Consider the following 23,240-nt stretch of genomic DNA (forward strand, 5'->3'; position numbering starts at 1 on the left):
ATGTGAGCCAAACCTCATGCCCAGCCTCAAGTAAGTCACAAAATAAATCTCACCTGTATTATAGGTACTGTCTTCCTCATCTTTGCTACATTTGATTCAAGTTGAACTAAAATTTACCTTCATGTTTTAGGGGTTCATTTTCTTTTCCAATTTTGCCTTGGCCTTTCTGGAATACCATGCCATCACTCAGATTATTAGTGAGTATAGATTAGGTGGTGCCCTAAAGATTAGAAAATCTGTATGAGTGAAAAAAATGTTTATACTTAAGATTAGATATAACTAAATTTAATTCTAGTGCTATAATAAAGCTTAAAATAGTGTTTTGCTTCCTTGACTTGAGGCATGCTATATTCCTACTTAGAAAGCTTTTCTCCTGTTTCTATTTTGAGGAATTCTTTATTTTTTTAAAGTTTCCCTGACATACTGCCCCTGTTATCTTTTTTACCATATAAGCAAAAGAGTTAATTGCCTTTTTTCTGTGTTCTTATGGCACCTTATTCTTCAGGATAACACTTAGCTGTGTGGCTTTCCCTACGCACAATTAGGAGCCCCTTGAAGACAAAATCTATGACTCCTTAAAGTCACTGTCCCCAGCATCTAACCAAGAATCTGACACACAGAGGATACCTCATAGTCACTGTATTTAATACACACACATGCTTTGAATCCAAAATTAAATTGAAAGAGAATGCAAGCTCAATGTCTCTCCCTCTTTCATAGGAAACTTCCAGTGTGGACCACAGGAAGAAAAATCAAAGTAATCCACCCTCCCACATTTCCCACATCCTTCAAGTCACACTACACTGAGTAAAGGTCTCCCGACGCTTTGGCAATACCCATGTGTCTTTCTTTAACAACCAGAAATTATGAGGCCTGGACAGGATGCAAATTGTTCTCAGTCAGCCTGGGAAATAGCTAAGGGAACATGAGGCAGATGAAAATGATCTGTTTTGTCTTTCCTTCCTTGGCCTTTGGGGAGCAACGTCAGCTTCGATAAACATCAAAAATATAAGGAGCACAGAAATCAAGTGAGTGGGTGCCCTTCTTTCCTGTCCATTACCATTCCCGAAGATGGCCCACCGATGCTGCTTTATTCTGGGAGTCTTGAGCCTTCAAGAGCTCTCATGTCCCAACCTGTCCTTAAGACACAAGGAGAGATTTAGTGCCAAGCTGAGGTAGGACATCCACCTTGAGTGGCTATAGCCACACAGGTCTGTTGCTCAGTATCACGGCAGAAAGAACAGACCTAATGAGTCAGAAGCTTCATTTTTACAAGACCCCAGGTCAATCATATCACATTAAAGTCTGGAGCAGTTTGGTATGGCCCTGAGTTGGTAGCATACCAGGTGAAGACAATTGTGTGTGTGAGCCAAACCTTTTAATTAGTTTGAACTGATAGAAAACTGAATCCAATTTAGTTACCAATGAAGAAAAACAACTTGGATATCTGGAGTCACATCAGATGTTTGAGGATGATCTTCAGGTTTACTTCCAACTTCACTTTGGAATCACCTGGAGAACTTTTTAAAAATACACAGCTGAACTATTCGCAATAGCAAAAACATGGAATCAACCCACTCAAATGCCCATCAATGATAGACTAGATAAAGAAAATGTGGTACATACACACCATAGAATACTATGCAGTCATAAAAAGGAAAGAGATTATGTCCTTTGCAGGGACATGAATGAAGCTGGAAGCCATTATCCTCAGCAAACTAATGCAGGAACAGAAAACCAAAAACCACATGTGCTCACTTATAAAAGGAAGCCGAACAATGAGAACACATGGACACAGGGAGGGGACAACACACACTGGGATCTGTCAGTGGAAGGCGGTGTGAGAGAACAATATCAGAAAAATTAGCTAATGTATGCCGGGCTTAATACCTAGGTGATGGGTTGATAGGTGCAATAAACCATCATGGCACACATATACCTATGTAACAAACCTCTACATCCTGCACAGGTACCCTGGCACTTAAAATAAAATTAAATTAAAATTAAATACACAGACGGGCCACATGCATTGGATATTCTGAATTAATTAGTCTGAGGTGGGACCAGGGAATAGGTGTTTTAAAAATCTCCAGTGGTGGTTCTGATGCATAGTGATGTTTGAGAACCATTGATCTCAGTAAGAGCCGAAAAAGCCCAATGGAGGAAAGTGATGGATCAACCACACGTAGCACTGGAACTACAGCTGAGGTTTGTGGACAGCTAGTAAGCACCCTTTAAAATCTCACTGTGTCCTTATGTGCCCGAAGTTCATCCCCAAACGTTTGATGTGACTCCACATATCCAAGTTGTCTTTCTTCATTGGCAAGTAAATTGGGTTCAGTTTTCTATCAGTTCAAACTAACTAAAAGTTGGTCAAACCTGCAGAGCAGTGAAAAGTAAGGATCTCCCCTTTTCCAGGGATTATGTTTAATGGTTCATTACATAAAATAGACTTCCTGCCATGTGGGAGGTACTGTGCTTGGACCACAGAAGTGGGACCAACAAAGAATCTGAAATTACTTTGCCATTTAGTGAGCCCTGTTCCCACGTGCATGGCCATAGGGCACATCCAAAGAAAGCTAATGGGGCCAGGAGTATTAAGACAAGGAGGTGGAGCAATTCATTCTCCACTTTCCCTGAAGATATCACACACATGCACTTTGCTCAGGAAGTGGTCTCTCACCTAATCCCTGAAACATTCAAAATATTGTAATAGCCTTAGAAAAAGAAGAGAAATTTATATCTTTAAACCTGACATAAAAAAAGCATATTTAAGCATTTAAATATTGCTAAAGGAAAAAGTTTTTTTATTAATTAAAAAATATATATCAAAGAAAACGTATATGTTTTAGGAAGACTATGTTTTATGATTTTTAAATTAATAAGTAGTTAATACTGTAATTGTTTCTTTGCATAAAGGAGCTATTATATAAAATGAGTATATTTAAGATAACCACATACTCATTCCTTTCCTTTCTTCATATGCAGTACATTTTCTTTAGAAGCCAAATTTGTGCTTTGGAAAAGGCAGCTGAATAGCCAAAGTTGTAATTTTATGAAACCACAAAAGACTCTTCTAAAGGAATCTGACTTGAAAACACACTGCAAGGAAATTAATAGTCTCGTTCAAACATCCTCTTTAATCCATCTCGTTTTGCCTCTTATAAAAAAGAGAAGAATGCAGTTGTCAGGCTGACTTAGGAGAAGGACAAGTATTGGGCAACATGCTGTTGGCGTGAGGCTATGGAACTTCTTTCTGGGGTATCTCAGCAGCCTTCGGGGAGCTGCCAGGGCAGAGATGTGTTGTGTGTCATTATCAATTTGCACTCTGATTTCCTAACAATTCAAGAGGCCTTTTGACAAAAGCCTCCATTTAGATCTAATAATAACTCTGGATTTTTGCTAAACGTCTCACAACCTGGGAACAGGCCCAATTGCTAAACATACTTGCACTGCATGAGTTTCTTTTACTGAGCCCAGAGGGGACGGCCAAGCAGACTAGAAAATGTGTGCGGGGGAAATGTTCTCCCTTTTAAAAGTTATTTTCAAAAGAATTTCTTCAGTTCATTTATGAAGTCCACCTGAAAGATTATCGTAATTGTAGAACAACTGCGGGTTGTCGAGCCCTAGCTGGGATTATAGCAGCTAAAATTCAATAGCTGTGCTTTTCCTATTGCATCATGTAATTGTAATATCTAATGGATTGACCTACTTCCCCAACTTAGTCACAGAACACGTAGTCCATTTCCAATATGCTGCAATATCCATGTAAACCTTCCTATGTCCTGAGGGGTGTATTCAAAATCTATCATACTCGATTTCTATTGATTTTTTCTCATAAGGATACACAGAAATGCCTCAGCCCCTTTGTGTCTCAAAATATTTCTTGAATTTGTTCAAAGAGAACAGTATTTCTTAATTGCCTCTTTCTTCTAATCAAGTTCTTATCGTTAAAGTAAATATTCAACATTCCTTTGAGAATTTTTCATGTTGTCATATGAGAGCCACATTTCCCAGCTTGGGCAAATTGTAAGGGAGAAGAATAGGGGAAAAAGTCAACAGAAATGGGGACTGGTGTGCTGGTATGGGAAGGGACAGGATGGATGGCAGAGTCCAATTCCAAGATCAGTAAGTGTGCCATGGCTTTGTTAAAATGTCTTAGATACCTTGCCTTGTCTCTGTAAAACTTCCTTAAGTTCTCAAATCATTTTGCCTTTGCATCCCAATTCCTAATCCATTATTGAATTTAGGTAGGTGTTTTCTTCTTCTCCTTCTGTCTCTTTTGAGACATTGGCATGTCCAATATGAAGTAGGGAGAGGCCCAAGGAGGAAGCAGATAAACTCAAGCTATCAAAAACAAAAACAAAAGAAAATTCCCAAACTACTGTTCTGTTACTTTTAGTAGTTCATTCAAAGGGCATTAATGAAGCAGAAGGTTGAAATAATGGATTAAAATTTAGTTTACCATCTCTTTGGAAATGTAATAGTTTCCAATTATTTAATTGCTTGCCTGTGCTGGATATGAGGTTTACATCATGGCGCCAGCATGAAGCAACTTTACATTATGTCTAGTTGGATTACCCAGCTGGAACTAGAGCACCTTTAAAAATCTTCCCAAGCATTGGTCATCCAACCTCTCTCTGGACATTTCCAGAGACACAACACTCCTGATGTAAGTCTAGCAGTCAGCTCATTGCATAGGTGGTGAGTCCAAAAACATTAGAATGTGGTTCCTTACATTGAGTTTGTCTAGCATTCCAGGAATGTCCTCTTTAGGGGATCACTTCCATACTCTGGAGGGTAAGAAAAAAATCCATATTCTTTTCTACATGACTGCTTCTTGGGGAGAGTTGATTCCAAAATTATCATGTCAATATTTGTTTAGACTAGAGCTTTTGAAATGCCATATAAACTTCTATGAATAGAGTGCCATCATGGAAAAAGGGCTTTAGCAATTCATCACATTTGTTTCCATTACTAAACGTAAGAGACAAGGTACTTCTACAGGAGGAAGAGACATTTTAGTACTTAGTATATATTCAGGTTCTTTCTATACAGCAATTGAAAATCAGTAAAAAGTACTTTAAAGTATTCACAATTTAGACTTACATATTCTCTTTTTTGGGGAATTAATCCTAAGGAAATCAGCCAAAATTTTGGAAAAGTTTGTAATTCATTTCTATTTTCCAAAAGTTTTTTTTAAAGAACATACTTTTTAGTGTTAAAAGTTGTATTCTTTTAAAAGGGTCTAGAAAAGCTAAATCTTTAAGAAGGACACTGAAAGGACACAGAGTGACTAAGCTCACTTTTTTTCATGTTAAAGAATGTTTATTTTACTATTTTGCATTTTCTCTAATGTCTGAAATCAATTTAGTACACCATATATTCACTTAGGCCTCACTTTATTACTCAGTAACATGAAAAACAAGGTAATGATGGAATCTTACAAATTCAATATTTGCTAACCACTGCAGAAGGCACGGGTCCCATTCTATCAAACACTATTAATTTAGCAGACTAAGCCTGTATTGACAGTCTTAATCTTAACCCAATGATCTGTTTATTTAACAATTATCATTAGAAACCTCTGGCTGCACAGGAAAGGATGTTCAAAATACTACATAATTTTGGGATGCTGAGGTGGGTGGATTATTTGAGGTCAGGAGTTTGAGACCAGCCTGGCCAACATGGTGAAACCCTGTCTCTACTAAAAATACAAAAAAAAAAAAAAAAATCAGCCAGGCATGGTGGTGCACACCTGTAATCTCAGCTACTTGGGAGGCTGAGGCAGGAGAATCACTGGAGCCTGGGAGGTGGAGGTTGAGGAAAGGCAGAGGTTGCAGTGAGCCAAGATAGCACCACTGCACTCTAGTCTGAGCAAGAGAGTGAGACTCTGTCACAAAACAAAAAACAAACAAACAAAAAAACCTAAATAATTATTCCTGGGCACAATTTTCACAAACAAGATTGTGTGCAGTTTTGTACTGCAAAGACAAGACACAATGTCTCCTTGCGGCCATACACAAATGCCATGCCATGTCTCAAGCTAAGTTCATAGCTTTGCTAGTGCAAATGAAGTACTACAGAACAGTTTTGATACATTTTATCAAATTAACAAAAATATTTTTCTTCTAAGTCAATGTTGTCTTCATAAATCAAAGTCAGCTAGAACTTACTTACTGTGAAGGAATATAATTTATTAGCCAACATATAGTATATAAGTCATTTCTCTGTTACTAATATCTGGAAAAAAATTTAAAAAAAAACAAAACAATTTCACAGAGGGTGATGTTTACATTAAAAAAATCACAGTCATAAAACGAGGATTGTGAAATATTGTTAAAACTGTGGCTTTGTCACAGACTGCAATTGCAAATTGTCTGGAATAGTTAAATGGTGAGCTATTCTTAATACCTTTGGCAAAAACTCTACTTGCAGTATGATGACCGGAGACACAGCTGTTGGAGGAAAAAAGTTTATGTCAATTAAAATCCTGAATTTCTCTGATCTGGAAAGAAAAACTGCTATGAACTCTTTAGGTAAGTCATACACTTATTTATTCACTTACTAAATAATGAATGTATTCATTAATTAAATAATTATACCATAATTTGCCACTCAATCATTTCCTCATTTCCTCAATCACTATTCAGTAATTTACTGACTCATTAATTTGATCACTCATTCATTCACTTAGTTTTTTCATTGGCTAGTGTGTTCTCTATAGTTGCATTAATTTTTATAACCAATATTTACTAAGACATGTTGCTAGGTGCTGGCAGTAAGGAAATGGGAAAGGTGAAGTCTCTACCCTCAGGGAGTTAATGATGAAGAGGAAGACAGGTGGCTTTGATCAGTTTTTTACTACAAGTAGGGAAAAAAGCAGTAGGGGTGCTGAAAGAAAGAAGTAATTAACTGCATTGGGAGTTTGAGAAGATTTTGCTATGTAATTTTCACTGTGTCTGCAACATGAAGAGTAAGTCATAAGAAAGGGAATGAACCAGAGAGTCAGGAGGGCTCATGTTAGAAATAGAAGGAAAATCTTTCCAAGCAGGGAAAGCAACTAGTGCCAGGTACAGAGGTGTGAGAAATTGTACCATATTTAGAAAAATTGTGGATAGTTTAAAGTTTCCGAAGCAATAGGGCAAAGATTGAAAAGATCCTAGATAGGACAAATAGGTTGGGGTCCGGTTGTGAATGGGCTTTCCAACTACTGCTGGAGATTTTAGAGGTTTCATTGCATTTGCACAGAGACAGTGAATGTGTCACAGACCTATTGTTTTCATCATCTTTTTTATCCTCATGATATCTGGATGTAGATATCACCATTTTAAGGTAGTTGAAGATACTTAGTTGTTTCTGTGTTTGCATCACACTTTCATACCCCTGCTATAACTTTGTCTTTAAACTTTTCCACCTTCCTTAATAGAAGATTTGGTTCTTGAAGACAGGAGCTCTGTCTAACTCAGTTATGTACCCTCACTACCTAGCATTGTGCTTTACATATGACAGACACACTCCACAATATCTGAGAAATAGAATAACTGGGGATGAATAAATGAGAAAATTAATGAAGAAATGAAGGAAGTTACCTGGTCAAACTGCTAAGAAGTAACAAGGCAAAGGAAAGAACTATGTTTCCTTTCTTCAACTCAGCCCTTATTCCTACATCCCGTGTCTATGGTTCATGTTACAAACCACACCAATAAGAACTTTGTCATACTATTTGTCACTGTGATCCATTCCATGGAAGAAAATGGTTCATTTTACTCATTAATATTAATTAAGATACATATTAAGTAACATAGTTGAGCTTCGTTACGGTAGATACTATGGCTTTTTCTCCTTTTGTTCTGTTATTATCTGACACTTAGTATGTCCTAATTCAGTTAGCAAGTTCTAATTCATTAATGTTTGTCAAATGAATGAACCCAGAAATTCTTAAATTAAAAAATGTGATAATTAAGAAAGTTATGATGTTGCTTATAAAAATATATTAAAATATAAGTATAAAAATATAGAAAAATATATAAACTTATAAAAACTAGAGCACATGAGATTCATACCCTTTCAAATCATGAGAGTTCAGATGCCCTCTCTGTGTGTACTCTTATGTCAGCCAGGATTTTAACAACTCATATATTTATAGAGACTTCTCAATATTTGCCCATTCAATTATATTGTTAAATTTATACTCAAATCATATTTTTATTTTAGCATTTTCATATAAAAATATCATCACAAAAGATATTAAAGAAAATTAATAATACATAAATCTTTAAAAACGCTGCTATGACACATTTTTCTTTTCCAAAATGCTTGTCTTTTCTTTGTTTGGCTTTTGTAATCATCATGAAGAGATACTTTTCTTCTGCTTTCACTACTTAACACTTCTAAAACAATTTTCATGATTACACAGAGTTGTGTTGTAACTTAGAAGCTGAAGAATAATTTGTTAATTAATCCTTCTCTGACTTTTGCTACTTCAATTTTTCAATTTTTTTTTTTTTTTTTTGCCATTTGGTAAATATTCTGGGAAAACAAGCCAAATAATGAAGAAATAGGTTTCCAGGGGTCAAGTAAAAGAAACAGGACTTAAACCTGGGTCTTCAAAAATTAAGTCTAGCCTTTTCCCCTCCACTCATTGCAAGAAATTATCTGCCTACTATTTTTTGAATATTTTCTTAAAATGGAATTTTATATCTAAACATAATGAACAGAGTTTAATATACATTTCTATTGGCCATGATGCTCCTGTGCTCTTGCTTTCCAACATGGTTGAACAAACTTAACAATGCCCCTAGAAATGTATGTGTTAGGTTTTGCTACAGTTTCCCCAGCATTCAGGTTATTATGTTTTCATATTGCTAGCTTAGGTAAAAAGAAAAAATGTTTCCCCAATGTTGCTTTTATTTGCACTGTGATTCCAAAAAGTGCAAGTAATAACATTACATTATATTAATGATGGCCTGAAATTCTGGATTTTCGCTAAATCATAATGATGCTTTCCTACATAGTCCTATTCTGTGAGAGGTGATATATCTTGTAAAAATACATGCAGGGTCATGAGCCCATGATATTTTTGTTATTTGATTATAAGTCTGTTTTCTAAATCCCAAAATAAATATGTTCTTTTTCTAGAATCAACCTCATTTTATTCTCTATGTGGCTTATATTTCTAACATAGCTGGGGTAATGATACTCTATTACTTTTAAGTCTAACATATGCATAGTAAAAATCATGCTGTCTAGCCTAAACTTCCCTAAAGCGAATTCAATGAAACTATACTTCTGGAAAATATGAAAATTTGTCATAAACTTTTTGGAAACTGATGGGGTAAACAAAACAAAACAACTTTTTAAATGCATATATTATCACTTTATGTATCATGTATTTCCAAGAGAAGGATATCATTTGTGAAACTCTGAGACAGGAGCATAGAATGCTTTGAGCATTCATCCTCGAAGGCAGAGTCATAACTCATGGCCAGGGAATTCTGAATCTAAAGTAACTGATCAAAAAATAATAATAATAAAACAGGTTTTCTTTTTATTGGTTTACAATGTCTGCTAACAAATGGATTATTTTTCTAAACTCTTGTTTATTTTCCAACAAATCATATACACCTGATTATTAATTGTCGTGCCTTCAAAAATTTTGTGCTTCAGTGGAAAACAGAAAGCTAAAATATATGTTTCATGATGATTCTCAATGTTCTTTGGAGATTTTGACTGGATCATATATAGATGAGATCAGAAAACCCCTCAATCCTAACCAAACCAGCTAATTAGTGGATATAGTGTTCATAAGCTTTATTATATGGAAGTTTAGAAGCAGTTTGTAGAAGAGTTGCAAATTAAGTACTTCAAAGAAATAAGCCAGCATGTGCCTTCAGGGTTCTCAATGTATTTCCAGTTCACTCTTTTTGAAAAATAAATATGGTTTGAAATCTCAGGCAGTAGGGGAAAGACTATAGCTAGGTTCTTTGACCTGGTTTCCAAGACAAAATTTTAACATGATGCCTCCTTTAGTAAAGAGATATATCTCCAAAAGGGGTCCTAAACATTTCTGTTCATGTCACATTTCAGTGACTCCATTTATTCAGTTTCTAATATTCAGCATCTTTAGATACAAAGTATACAATCCCCATGACAACTTTGCAAAATAAGTTTGATTAGTATTTCCCTAAATTTATGTGCAGGCTGCAGATTAGGGAATTTAAATACCTTGCCCAGGACAGCAAAGCATATCTGTGACTCACTCAAGTCCTTCTTTCTTATCCTGATTTTCTCTTCCCTCAGTGAGAACATATAGGTGCCACTCTGTTCATGAAACTGATGCCATAGGCTTGTCACTGTGCATAAACTTTCCTGGTCTTTTATTTTGGAATCAAGTAAAAATTTGACATTCAAAAATTCAAAAACAAAATACGCTAGGAGGAAAACAGACTTTTGTAATTTTTTTCCTCCCAAAGGAAGCTCATTCATCATGAGAAAGTAAAATTAAAATATTGAAGGGGGCTAAATTCCCAGACAGATAAGGAGATAGAGGAGCACACAGTGACTTTTGGAGGACAGCAGGAATAACGCCTCTAATATCAGAGCAGAACATGTTCACATCCCTTTCCCTCTCCAACTGTAAGACTCAAGGGTTCAATCAAATAGTCTGCATATTAGTCAGGATCCCCTTGTCTTCAAACAATACACCCCAAATAAAATTAATATAAATGATAGATGATTGACAGAGAGATAGATGATAGATAATACATAGATAAATAGATCCATTTAACCATACCATGGAAAGGCAGGGTTGAAATTTGCTTCAAAAGATTCATAAGGAATCCTGTTAGTGTTCTAGCTTTCTCTTTCCTGTCTCCTTTCTCCCCTCTCCTCTCTCCTCTCTGTATCCCTCATCTTGGCTTCCACCTGTTCATTGGGTCATTCTATGGGAGTCCTCCATGAGAAAGAACACTGAGACATGCCAAGGACAGGACCACATACCAATAATGGCAGCCAAGGTTAAAGAGATAGCTGCCGTTTGTCATCCAATTCTGAAAATTCCATGGAATAACCATGATTGATCCAAAATAATCCATCTTTCATTTAACTGGATGAATCATACTGGCTCAGGGAACATAGTACTAAGCTGCAAATGTGACTAGCCCGTCATGTTTTTATGTTTCACTCTTAGATTACAGGTTATTTTAATCTCTTTGTTATCCTCCTGGTTATGAATATGTAGAAGTTTCTATAAAACATGTACCCTTAAAATGTGGCTAATAAGGATATTGGTGAATCTTAGGTGAACAACTGGAAAAAAAGTTTAAAAATTGATTCAATTTCTTTTGATAAATTGATAGTATGCTTTATAACATTTCTCCCCACTAGAATGTGCCACTATGGTAGGCAGAATAATGGCCCCCAATGATGCCCATGCACTAATCCCTGGATCCTTAGAGTATGTTACATTACATCACAAAAGGAGCTTTGCAAATTGAATTAAGGTTGCAGATCTTAAAATACGGAGATTATCCTGTATTACCTAGATGGGCCAATCTAGTCACATGGGCCCTTAGAGGCAGAAAAGAAAGGCAGAAGAGTCAGCCAGAGAGTGGCTGTGGCAGAAGAACAGACATGAGAGAAGTGAAGTATGAAAGAAATTCATCATGCCCTTGCTGGCTTTGAAGATGAAAGGAGGCCACAAGCCAAGGCATATGGGAAGCCTCTAGAAGTTGGAAACAACTTTCAGCTGAGAGCCCGTAACCACAGGGAACTAAAACCTGCCAACAACCTAAATGAACAGGAAAACAGATTCTTTTCTAGAAATTCCAGAAAGGAACAAACTATTGCTAATACCTTAATTTTATCACGTGAGACCTGTGTTGCTCTTCTGACCAACAACTTAGTAAGATAATAAATTTGTGGGGTTTTGTGCCACTGAGTTTGTAGTAGTTTGTTACAGCTGCAATAGAAAATTAATACACCCAGGTAAAACTACTTTTATTATTAATTTTTTTTTTTTTGAGACAGAATCTCTCTCTGTTGCCCAGGCTGGTGTGCAGTGGTGTGATCTCGGCTCACCGCAAGCTCCGCCTCCCGGGTTCACGCCATTCTCCTGCCTCAGCCTCCCGACTAGCTGAGACTACAGGCGCCCGCCACCATGCCTGGCTAATTTTTTTGTATTTTTAGTAGAGATGGGGTTGCATTGTGTTAGCCAGGATGGTCTCAATCTGACCTCATGATCTGCCCACCTCAGCCTCCTAAAGTGCTGGGATTACAGGAGTAAGCCACCGTGCCCAGCCATTATTAATTTTTTTAAGAAAGTGTTCAGGGCTGGGTGCGGTGGCGCACGCCTGTAATCCCAGCACTTTGGGAGGCCGAGGTGGGCAGATCACGAGGTCAGGAGATCGAGACCATCCTGGCTAACGCAGTGAAACTCCGTCTCTACTAAAAATACAAAAAAAATAGCCGGGCGTAGTGGCGGGCGCCTGTAGTCCCAGCTACTCGGGAGGCTGAGGCAGGAGAATGGCGTGAACCCGGGAGGTGGAGCTTGCAGTGAGCCGAGATCGCACCACTGCACTCCAGCCTGGGCGACATAGCGAGACTCCGTCTCAAAAAAAAAAAAAAAGAAAGTGTTCAGTAAGTGAGTAAACTGATGTGTTCAGCCCTAAAAAGCAGAATACTGATGACCTTGATTAGTCAGGGTCCCACTGGTCTAGATTTATATTTTTAAAAATAACTAGGCTGGGCACAGTGGCTCACACCTATAATCCCAGCACTTTGGGAGGTCAAGGAGAGTAGATCACCTGAGACCAGGAGTCCAAGACCACCCTGGCCAACATGGCGAAAGCCCATCTCTACTAAAAATACAAAAAAAAAAGGAAGAAAGAAAAAAAAATTAGCCGGGCATAGTGGTGGGTGCCTGTAATCCCCGTTACTTGGGAGGCTGAGGCAGGAGAATCTAATGAACCCAGGAGGTGGAGGCTGCAGTGAGCTGAGATCACACCATTGCACTCCAGGCTGGGCAACTCTGTCCCAAAAAAAAAAAAAAAAAACAAAACTAAACGGGCTTTTTCTTATTTGAAAGTTTATAAAATGGGCAAAGTCTTTGTTAATAACCGAGTCCATGCTCTGTAGAAAAATGGGGTGGGATGCAGATTACCTACTCACAGAAAACCAACTCTGCAAAAACAATACTGGGTATTAGTGAGACTCATTAGCTAATGTGGCCGAGAGAAGCACCTTTTCTTGGCTTGGCCTTGCTTCATGGCTTTTCTGCCTGGATGGCCCTTACCTAAGTTGCCCATGATATTAATATTTCTCTTATTTCTTTAACATTCTGCTTTGCATTTCACTGACTTTTTGCTCATCTCCAACACTCCTAGTATCTGTTTATAATTCTGCTCAAGATAAAAATTCTATCAAATATGTTATTTTTACAGAGACTTCTCTCACTCAAATTGATCCTACAAAATACTGGCTGCAAAAAAAAAAAAAAAAAAAAAAATACTGGCTGCCTGCTTTACTTGTAAACCTGGAAGGTAGGAATGGGGTGTTGTAATTCTATTACTAGCCTGGGTGTCACCTATATAAATTATCTTTGATGTCTGCCTTTTTTTCTAACTGCATTTTCTCAGGATACTAAGGCAATACACAAAACATTTAAACTTGTTTTAAGAATTCCCGTGTTGACAAGATGGCAGATTAAGGTAATTAAAAAATCATCTTTCCCACTAAAAGCTTAAAAAGATATGATAAAATATATCTTTGAATTAATAAATACTTGAAAATAACAGCTGGAAACATGTAAACAAATGTTGCAGCTGAGGTTGAATGGGTTTACTACACCCAAAAACATAGGATCTTGAGTGTTAGAACCTATAGAAGCCTTAAAAATGAGACCTTGGACCAAATAAGCTAAGAGTTGCAAATGAGACCACTGCTAGTACCTCAAATATCACAGCCTCAGTGAAAGTGAACCACAAAATTAATCTCCCTTCCGTCTAAAAATTAGCAGGAAAGCTCCCAGCTACTCAAGAGGCTGAGGCAGGAGAATGGCATGAACCCGGGAGGCAGAGCTTGCAGTGAGCCGAGATCGCACCACTGCACTCCAGCCTGGGCGACTAAGCAAGACTCCGTCTCAAAAAAAAAGAAATTAGCAGGAAAGTTCATTGATCTCTACTGGCACCTCACAAGAGTTGAGATTCTAAATTTATACCACCTGATTCAGCAGGCAGAAATAAATATAAAAAGCTTTAGAGGTACCTCAACAACAAAGGCTATATAGGTTTTCCCACAGGGTTCAGAGGACTGGGAAGAGGGAGGCCTTCCTACTTTGAGCTCACAATTAAAAATTACAAAACGCATGAGGAAACAATGCATCCTGAGCACAATATAGAAGATACAAACACGAGCATCGTTAAAACCTAAGGACATCAGTCAGTACAACAAAAAACTTAATTACAAATGATTAAAGACAAAGTAAGGAAATCAACACAATAAAAGAAATAAGAGACACATGAAAACAGGCAGATTTGACAGAGAGAATGGGAATAAAAAAGATCATCCTTGAATTTAAAAACTTATCAGACAGATGAAACATAGATTAGACTTATCAGAATAAGGAACCGTGCAATAAAGCAAGGAATGATAAGGATAAGATCATTACAAAGAGATCATTGAGGGAGGATGGAATGAGAAGGTCCAAAATGCATCATCTACTAGGAGAATACAATAGAAAGAATGGTGGGGGTTGGCACGGTGGCTCATGCCTGTAATTATAGCACTTTGGGAGGCTGAAGCAGGCAGCTCACCTGAGGTCAGGAGCTTGAGATCAGCCTGGCCAACATGGTGAAACCTTGTCTCTGATAAAAATATAAAAATTAGCCTGGTGTGGTGATGCGCACTTGTAATTCCAGTTATTGGGGAAGCTGAGGCAGGAGAATCACTTGAACCTGGGAGGTGGAGGTTGCAGTGAGCCAAGATCGTGCCACTGCACTCCAGCCTGGGAGACAGAGTGATACTCCATCTCAAAAAGGAAAAAAAAAAAAAAAGAAAGAAAGAATGGTGGGGAACCTAGGCGCAGTGGTTCATGCCTGTAATCCCAAAACTTTGGGAGGCTGAGGTGGGCGGATCATGAGGTCAGGAATTCAAGACCAGCCTGGCCAACATGGTGAAACCCTGTCTCTACTAAAATACAAAAATTAGCCAGGCGTGGTGGTGCGTGCCTGTAATCCCAGCTACTCAGGAGGCTGAGGCAAGAGAATCGCCTGAACCCGGGAGGTAGAGGTTGCAGTGAGCCGAGATCACGCCACTGCACTCCAGCCTGGGCAATAGAGTAAGACTCTGTCTCAAAAAAAAAAAAAAAAAAAGAATGGTGGGGAATGGGGAAGTGGTGGGGAAGCAATATTTAAAGAGATAATGGCTGAAGATCTTTTAGAAGTGATGAAATATCATGCATTCTCACATAAAAGTAGCACTCAGAGAGAAATAAGGCACATACATACACACATATACACACTTAGAATAACAGACAGATCAGTTAAAACATCCAAAGATGGGATAAGATGCAGTAATATGTACAAAGGGCTTAAAACTGCACCCAACATACGGTAAGAAACCTGTAAGAGTTAACTATTCCTATTATCCTTACTTTACTTTTCTATATACGAATGAAATTTCATAAGTAGAATAAATGAAAAAACAAGTTGTTTCATGATAAAAATCTACACTTTGAGATTATTTGTATATAATTTAAATACAGGGGCCAGTAGTATTTATGGGAATGATACATAGCAAATATGAGGATGGGTTACCTGTGCAAAGGAAGAGGTTAGGAGTCAAGTGGTCAGGCTTAGGCCATAATTCTTAGGTTTGGGCACTAAAATCAAATTCTGAAGCAAATGCAGCAGCATGTTCACCACCGTTTAACTCAGCGGTGGTTACCTCCACTTACGGCTGTCGAGGTTGAGCTCCCTCGTGGGGGCCCAGCTCAGTCAAGGATTGCCCAGCCATGTACCCTGCCACGGTGTGAAAGACAGAAAGCCTTTCTCTACTTTGCACAAAGACATGAGCTTCTGGTGGCCCTGTGCGTAAGTGGGTGCCTGTTATATTATTTTATGTATTTTTCTATGTTTGAAATATTTCATCGCTTGAAAAAGGAACCATGACTTCCTATCTGTAGTTTAGTAAATGGGATCCCTGTTGTTCAAAATTTGTCACGATTCCTGTGGAACCCTATTACATCACCTAACCTCCCCGTTTTCTATTTTTCCGTCATCAGCCAATCCTACACAGGCTACTGTGGGCCTCAACCTCCCCACCTGAGGAATGGGGTAAGGATTATAAGATGATTACTCCAGAAATCAATGTCAGAAAACACAGTTTTCAACTTTCCCCAAAATATATAGTTTCCAATTGTCTTAAGCAAGTGTTGAAAGAGCTGATAACCACCATTTATGTCCTACTGTTAATAGATTAAGAAGGCTGACATCACTACAGCTGGGCTTGGTTGTTAAGGGAGAATTTAGATTCAGATTAATAATATGGATAAAGATTAATGCAAAAGAAAACCAAGGAGATCATTTGGGCAGTTGATGGAGGTGTAACTTTTATAGTTTTTTTTTTCTTTTAACTGTGTTATTAAAACAGCTGAAATACCAAATGCTGATGAGAACGTGGCAGCGGGATGCATCTCTGGTGGGAGTATAAAATGGTACAGGAACTCCAGAAAATAGTTTGGCAGTTCCTTAAAAAAACTAAATATAAGCTTGCCATATAACCCAGCAGTCACACTCCTGGGTACTTGTCCCAGAAAAGTGAAAAATCATGTCTACATAAAAACCTGTAGATAAGTAAAAATTATATAAAGCAACTTCTCTGATAATGATACAACAATACAATAACAAACTTGGTGAAAAGGGAGGAAAGTCTTACCACCTAGGACTTGTAAAACTTTTCTCAAGCAATTCTTAAGTGAAAGAGGAAATTAAATCTGAAATTGTAAAGTATTTTGGAAATGGTAATAATAACAGTACTGGATATCAGACCTATATAGATTTAGCTAAACTATGACTCGAGGAAGATTCATCACCTTAAAAACATTTTAATTAATGAGAGTGGCTGAATATAAATATATTAAAAATATTCCACTCAAGATGTTAGAATAATGAACCTGAAGAAATCCGTAGAAAAAAAATGAAAATAGAAATAGAAAATAAGAAAATAGAAAAATTGTAGAATATACAAATAAATTCATGATTTTTTTAAATTATAGTAAGATGTGAAAAGCCATTAGCTAACTGAATTAAGGAAAAAAAATAAAAGTACATAAAATGAGATTGCAGAATAAACGCAGAAATTTAGAAAAGTTATGAGACAAATCTATTGCAACCCTATGAAAATAAATTTGGAAAAATGGATATACAACAGATAATTTTCTATGAAAATATAAATCCCCAAAATTGACCTTCCAAAATACATAAGATATGAACAGACCAGTTAACATAGAAGAAATAAAATTGTTGAAAAAATACTACCCCCTAAGAGAAACAAAAAAACAAAAAATAACCTGTGCATAGATATCCATAGCAAATGTATTTGTAATAGGTAAAACCCAGAAACAACTCAAATGTTCTTCAGTGGGTAAATGGGTGAATGAGCTATGGTACATTCACACCATAGAACACTCGTCAGCATTAGAAAGGAATAAACTATTGACACATCCAACAACTTGCATGGCTCTCATTGTGTCATTGTGCCTAATGAAAACTATCCAATCTCAAAAGGTTGCTTATTTGAGGATTCCGTTTCCGTAAGACTCATAAATGATGAAATTATGGAAAGAGCAAACTGATGAGTGGTTGTCAGAGGTTGGGATCAGGAGGACGGAGTGTTGGGTGTGAATATAGAGATATCAGGTAGGAGATTTTTGTGGTATCTCTATTATAGGAATCTGCATGTGTGGTAAAGTGCTTAGAATGAGACACATGTGCGCACATGGAGGAAAATCTGTTCTTATAAAACTGGTGAAACATGAAAAAGATTGATGGATTGTATAAATATCAATGTCAGTTTCCCAGCTTCCTGATTTTGGTGTGGTTCTATTGTTGTAAGTAAAAGTTATTGCCACTAGGAGAAACTGGGTGAAGGGTACACCCAGGACCACACTAATACTTTTGCAATTTCCTGTGACTCTATGATTACTTCAAAATAAATAGTTAAAGTAGAGGGAACAGGAAGAAGGAGGAGATGGAGAAGAAGAGGAGAAGGATGATGTCTGCTTTGTTTCATTCATTCCTGGCTTTGGGGTTAGGACTTTTGTTCTGGCTTGGTTGTTTTGCACATGGAGCATGGGAGAATCCAAGAAATCAAACAGTGATATATGTTAAAATATACATGGTTACAGTGTTAGGCTTTTTGGTGAAGGGGACTGGGGGCTGGGGGCTGGTGATGGGGGTTATGGTATCATGTGTTGTTTAAAAATTCACCTCAGGTCACTCTGTAATAATTCTTTCCAGCCCATTACTTCCCCAAGTTGAGGACCATGGTATACACTTGGTGGGTATATGGAGGATGTTGATTTCAACCTCACATTGGTTTTCAGTTGGAGAAAGAATTGGTTGTTTTCTTCACAGCCAGAGACTCATGGAGACATTTGATCCACTTTCAGGTTCACTCTCAGGTTCACCCCCGAAATGACTCCGCGGCCCACACAACCTTTGTTAGGCAAAGGGCTTCAAGTTTCAAGTTAATTTCTTGTCATGACCAACATTTCAGCAGAGGAATAGAGACTGCTGTGTGGGTCTTAGGAATGCTAGCAGGGTAACACTTAGTAATGTTGAGGCTGATGATGCCACCAACTACTGCTCAGCAAAAAATGCCTCACAGTCTGCAAGTCTTTTAAGATAACAGGATCAGGTAATTATTTCAAAAGAAATTTCTTGCTCTCTAATCTTCAATGTCTGCTGATAAGAGGTGAGATAAATAGCAACAAGTATAAGAGGCAAGCCCCAGATAAAAGGTCTGTGTTGAATTCCATGGCATTCTTTTTCACTTCCGAATTTCAGGCCCAAACTGCGTAAAATAAATTCTCCATGGAATTCAGTGGCTTTCTGGGAAATGTTTCCACTTTTAAACCCAAAGTATGGAGCTATTTGACTTCTGAAAAATCTGATCTGCTCATGGATTCTTAATCTGGCTAACAATTACAATTAGGAATTCACTGTCCTTCAGGTTAGAGAGGCATCTTATCCCCGGATAACCTGTGTCCTTATTCTACCTCTGCTGCTTGCTTGCTGTGTGACCTTGAATGAGATAATTTATCTTTTAGCATAAGTCCTTTCATTTGTAAAATAAAATTAAGAGTAGTACACACTGCATAAATGTTGGAAGTATTTGAATATGCTAATATACGCAAATTATTACATACAGTATTGAACTCATGGGAAAAACTCAAGCTCTGTCCTTTGGTTTGAAGGTGGCCTCCAAATTTCATGTGTTGGAAACTTAATCTCCAATGTGGCAGTATTGAGAGGTGGGGACTTTAAGAGGTGACTAGATCAGGAAGGCTATGCTCTCATGAGGGGATTAATCCACTCATGGATTAAGGGATTAATGGGTTAGTGGATTAATGGATTATCATGAGAGGAGAACTGGTGGCTTTATGAGAAAGGGAAGAGAGACCTGAGACAGCATACTCAGCCCCCTCCCACATGATACCCTGTGCTGCCTCGGGACTCTCTAGAGTCCCCATCAGCAAGAAGGCCCTCAGCAGATGAGGCCCCTTGACCTTAGACTTTTCAGCCTCCAAAACTTTAAGAGTGAACTCTTTTTCTTTATATATTACCCAGTTTCAGTTATTCTGCTGTAAGCACCAGAGAATGAGCTTATACACAGTAAATGATAACTAGTATATCATTATTAGTCTTCCAGCCAAAAAAAGGAAAGGCACCAAACATGCATCTTGGATAAAATTCCAGCCTGACATTGTTAAAGTCTATAATATCAAAAATTATAGCTAACCATCAATGGCCTAAGTATTTTCAATTAAAAAAGGAAGAAAGAGTCAGGCGCAGTGGCTCACGCCTGTAATCCCAGCACTTTGAGAGGCCAAGGCAGGAGGATGGCTTGAAGCCAGGAATTTAAGATGTGTCTGGGCAATGTCGTGAGACCACTTCTCTACAAAAAAAAATTAAAAATTAGCTGGGTGTGGTGGTGTGCACCTGTAGTCCTGAATATTTGGGAGTCTGAGGCAGGAGAGCCCAGGAGTTCAAGGCTGCAGTGAGCTATGACTGTGCCACTACACTCCAGCCCAGGTGACAGAGTGCAAACTTGTCTGTATTAAAAAGAAAAAGAAGAAGAAGATAGATATATTTATGATTCAAGATATGAGCAGAACGGGAGATAATATATATTTGGAAATATTAAGGCTTTAAACAGTTATGCGAATGTCTTACTGTTCTATAAAAATGGCTCTCTTTTGAAATAGGAGGAAATGCCACAGATCCAGTTTTGACTGTATCATCCCATGTAAATACAGGATAATGCCCTCACAATGTGGACCTTATGGAACTTGTCCCACACAACTGTAAGAAGCCCTTGGCCTTCCTCCCACCAGGCACTACCTAGCCAATCAACATAATATACAACTGAATCAATTTCATAAAGAATGATTCTGATCATGCCCTTCTTTGACAAAAATATCTAATAAATTTTCAGTCTTTTAGAAAAGAAAAAATACAAAATCTGTAAATATTTGCATACATTCAGTCTTCACCACAATATTTCCAAAATGTCTTTTCCACACTCATCTTCCACTCCCAGCCTTCATGAATTCTGTGCCTAGAGGTGGCTCATCACACTCCACAAGCCGTGCATGTTCTGCTCAGCCTCTACATGCACTATTGGCTCCCCTTTGAATCCCTGCACCACCCTACAGCCAGATGCCATGTACAGCTCTCCCTAATCTACAAAGAAGGTTCAAGTGCTATCTGTTCTTCTTGTTCACCCCTCACCTTTCTGTGTTAGTCTTCTGTGGCAGCTGTATAATTATCACAAACTTAAAAGTTGAGAAATGTGTTTTCTCCCACTTCTGAAGGCCAGAAGCCCAAAATCAAGGTGTTAGGAGGGTTGTGTTCCCTCTAAAGGCTCTAGGGAAGATTCCCTTTCTTGCCTCTTCTAGCTTTTTGTTGACTACATTCTTCTGGTTTGTGGCCTGTATTAGTCAGGCTTCTCCAGAGAAGTAGAACCAATAGAATGTGTGTATATACACCAGTGGCCCTTGAACAACACAAGGGTTAGAGGCTCTGACCCTTCTCACAGTTGAAAATCCTCAGATAACTTTTTGACTGCCCCAAAACATAACTAGTAATAGCCTATGTTGACTGGAAGCCTGACAAAATAAATAGTGAATTAACAAATAAATAAACTAGTTATCTATATGTATTTTATGCAATCATGACATACCTAACTTTTGCTTAACTTTTTTGATACTTTTAGGCTATGCAATTTGTCTGTAAACTTTTTCACATTGTTACAAATCTCGAAAAATTGTTCTATTTATTGGAAAAAATCTGCATATAAGTAGACTCATGCATCTACGTAGTTCAAACCCAGGTTCTTCAACCTGTGTTGATAGACAGACAGACAGACAGACAGATAGATAGATAGGTAAAAAGAGTGTGTTGAAGATGATATAGATAGATATAGATAGATAGATAGATAGATAGATAGATAGATAGATGATAGGCAGAGAGACAGACACAGAAAAAAATGTAGAGATATTTATTTTAAGGAATTGGCTTCATGATTATAGATGTTGGTAAGTCCAAAATCTTCAGGATAGGCCAGCAGGCTGGAGACCCAGCAAAGAATTACAATTCCAGTCTGAAAGCAACATACTGGCAAAGTTTCCTCTTGCTCAGGAGAGGTCAGTCTTTTGTTCTAGTAAGGACTGAGTTGATTAAATGAGGCTCACCCACAATTATGGAGGGAATCTGCTTTATTTGATATCCATTGATCTAAACTGATTCCACAATTATGGAGGGAATCTGCTTTATTTGATATCCACTGATCTAAATGTTAATCTCATCCAAAAAAATCACCCACAAGGAAACATTCCAAAACTGTATGACCAAATATCTGGGCAGTATGGCCCAGCCAAGTTGACACATAAAGTTGACCATTGCCTGGCTTCATTTCTCCAGTCTCTGACTCCTTGGTCACATTGCGTCCACCTCATCTGTATGCATGTCTTCTCCTCTATAGGACATTTACAAAATGCATCTGATTGCATTTACAGCCCACCTGGATAATCCAGGATAAGCTCCTCCTTGCAAGATCTCTAACTTAATTACATCTCCAAAGAGTCTCTTTCTAAATAAGGTAACATTATCTGTTTACCACATAAGGTAATGTTCACAGGTTCCAGGGATTAAGATGTAGATGTATCATTTTGGGGCCACCAATCAACCAGTTACATTCCCCCATACCAAAAGTAGCATCTTATTCTCTAAAGTTTCAAAAAACTTGTCCACATCTTTAGTACCCATATGTTAGGTTTTATTTATTATATCACTGACACAATCAACAAATAGATATCAATCACCCTATTCTGTGACATGCATTGTGCCAGTTGCTAGGGTCACAAAGAAGACTAGCAATGGTTCTGGCTTTCCATAGCTCAATGTCTAAGGAAAGCGTATATATAAAGAAGTAATCTCAAATTCAATATAGTATGTGCAACATGCAAAATATTCCAGACACCCCACTGTGCTCATGGAGTACCTTGCATTTATCCCTATGATAACAGCAGCTGTTAACATGTCCATATCCCTATCTGAAGCAGGAGGATGGGTCTTAGGATTTGCTAGCAGGATAACACTCAGTAACACTTGATTTCTTGGATTCTCCCATGCTCCATGTGGAAGCTCCATGTATGTCTTTCTTAACTTCTATGTCCCTACTGCCTGTACAATGCCTAGCCTACAGTAAATTTTCAGTGCAATGTATTGAATTAATTCGTTAATCTAACAAAATAATAAGCTCCTACTAAATGCCAGTGCTTTTCTAGATGCTACAACTATAGCAGTATAGAAATCATTCAAAAATCCCTACCTTAATGAGACCTGCTAGACTAGTGGAAAAAATGAGTGCATGCACAAATTAATTAATGGCTAAACAATGTGCTTTGGAATGACAGAAAGGAAGCAACTCTCCTGATGAAAAAGGTAAAATAAATC

At 37.8% G+C, this 23,240-nt stretch overlaps 1 long non-coding RNA gene across 4 annotated transcripts in view; it reads left to right on the forward strand.

The window, feature by feature from the left end:
• The window catches only part of LOC100994577 (uncharacterized), a 189,327-nt gene that overhangs the window by 4,802 nt on the left and 161,285 nt on the right, over positions 1–23,240 (forward strand). For all 4 annotated transcript variants that reach the window (XR_010109313.1, XR_008624420.2, XR_008624421.2 and 1 more), the window contains exon 2: positions 6,439–6,539. This is a non-coding gene — a long non-coding RNA (uncharacterized LOC100994577). The remainder of the gene's footprint in view (positions 1–6,438; positions 6,540–23,240) is intronic.

Source organism: Pan paniscus, chromosome 12 (assembly GCF_029289425.2).
Source record: "Pan paniscus chromosome 12, NHGRI_mPanPan1-v2.0_pri, whole genome shotgun sequence".
In the NCBI taxonomy this organism is placed as follows: domain Eukaryota; kingdom Metazoa; phylum Chordata; class Mammalia; order Primates; family Hominidae; genus Pan; species Pan paniscus.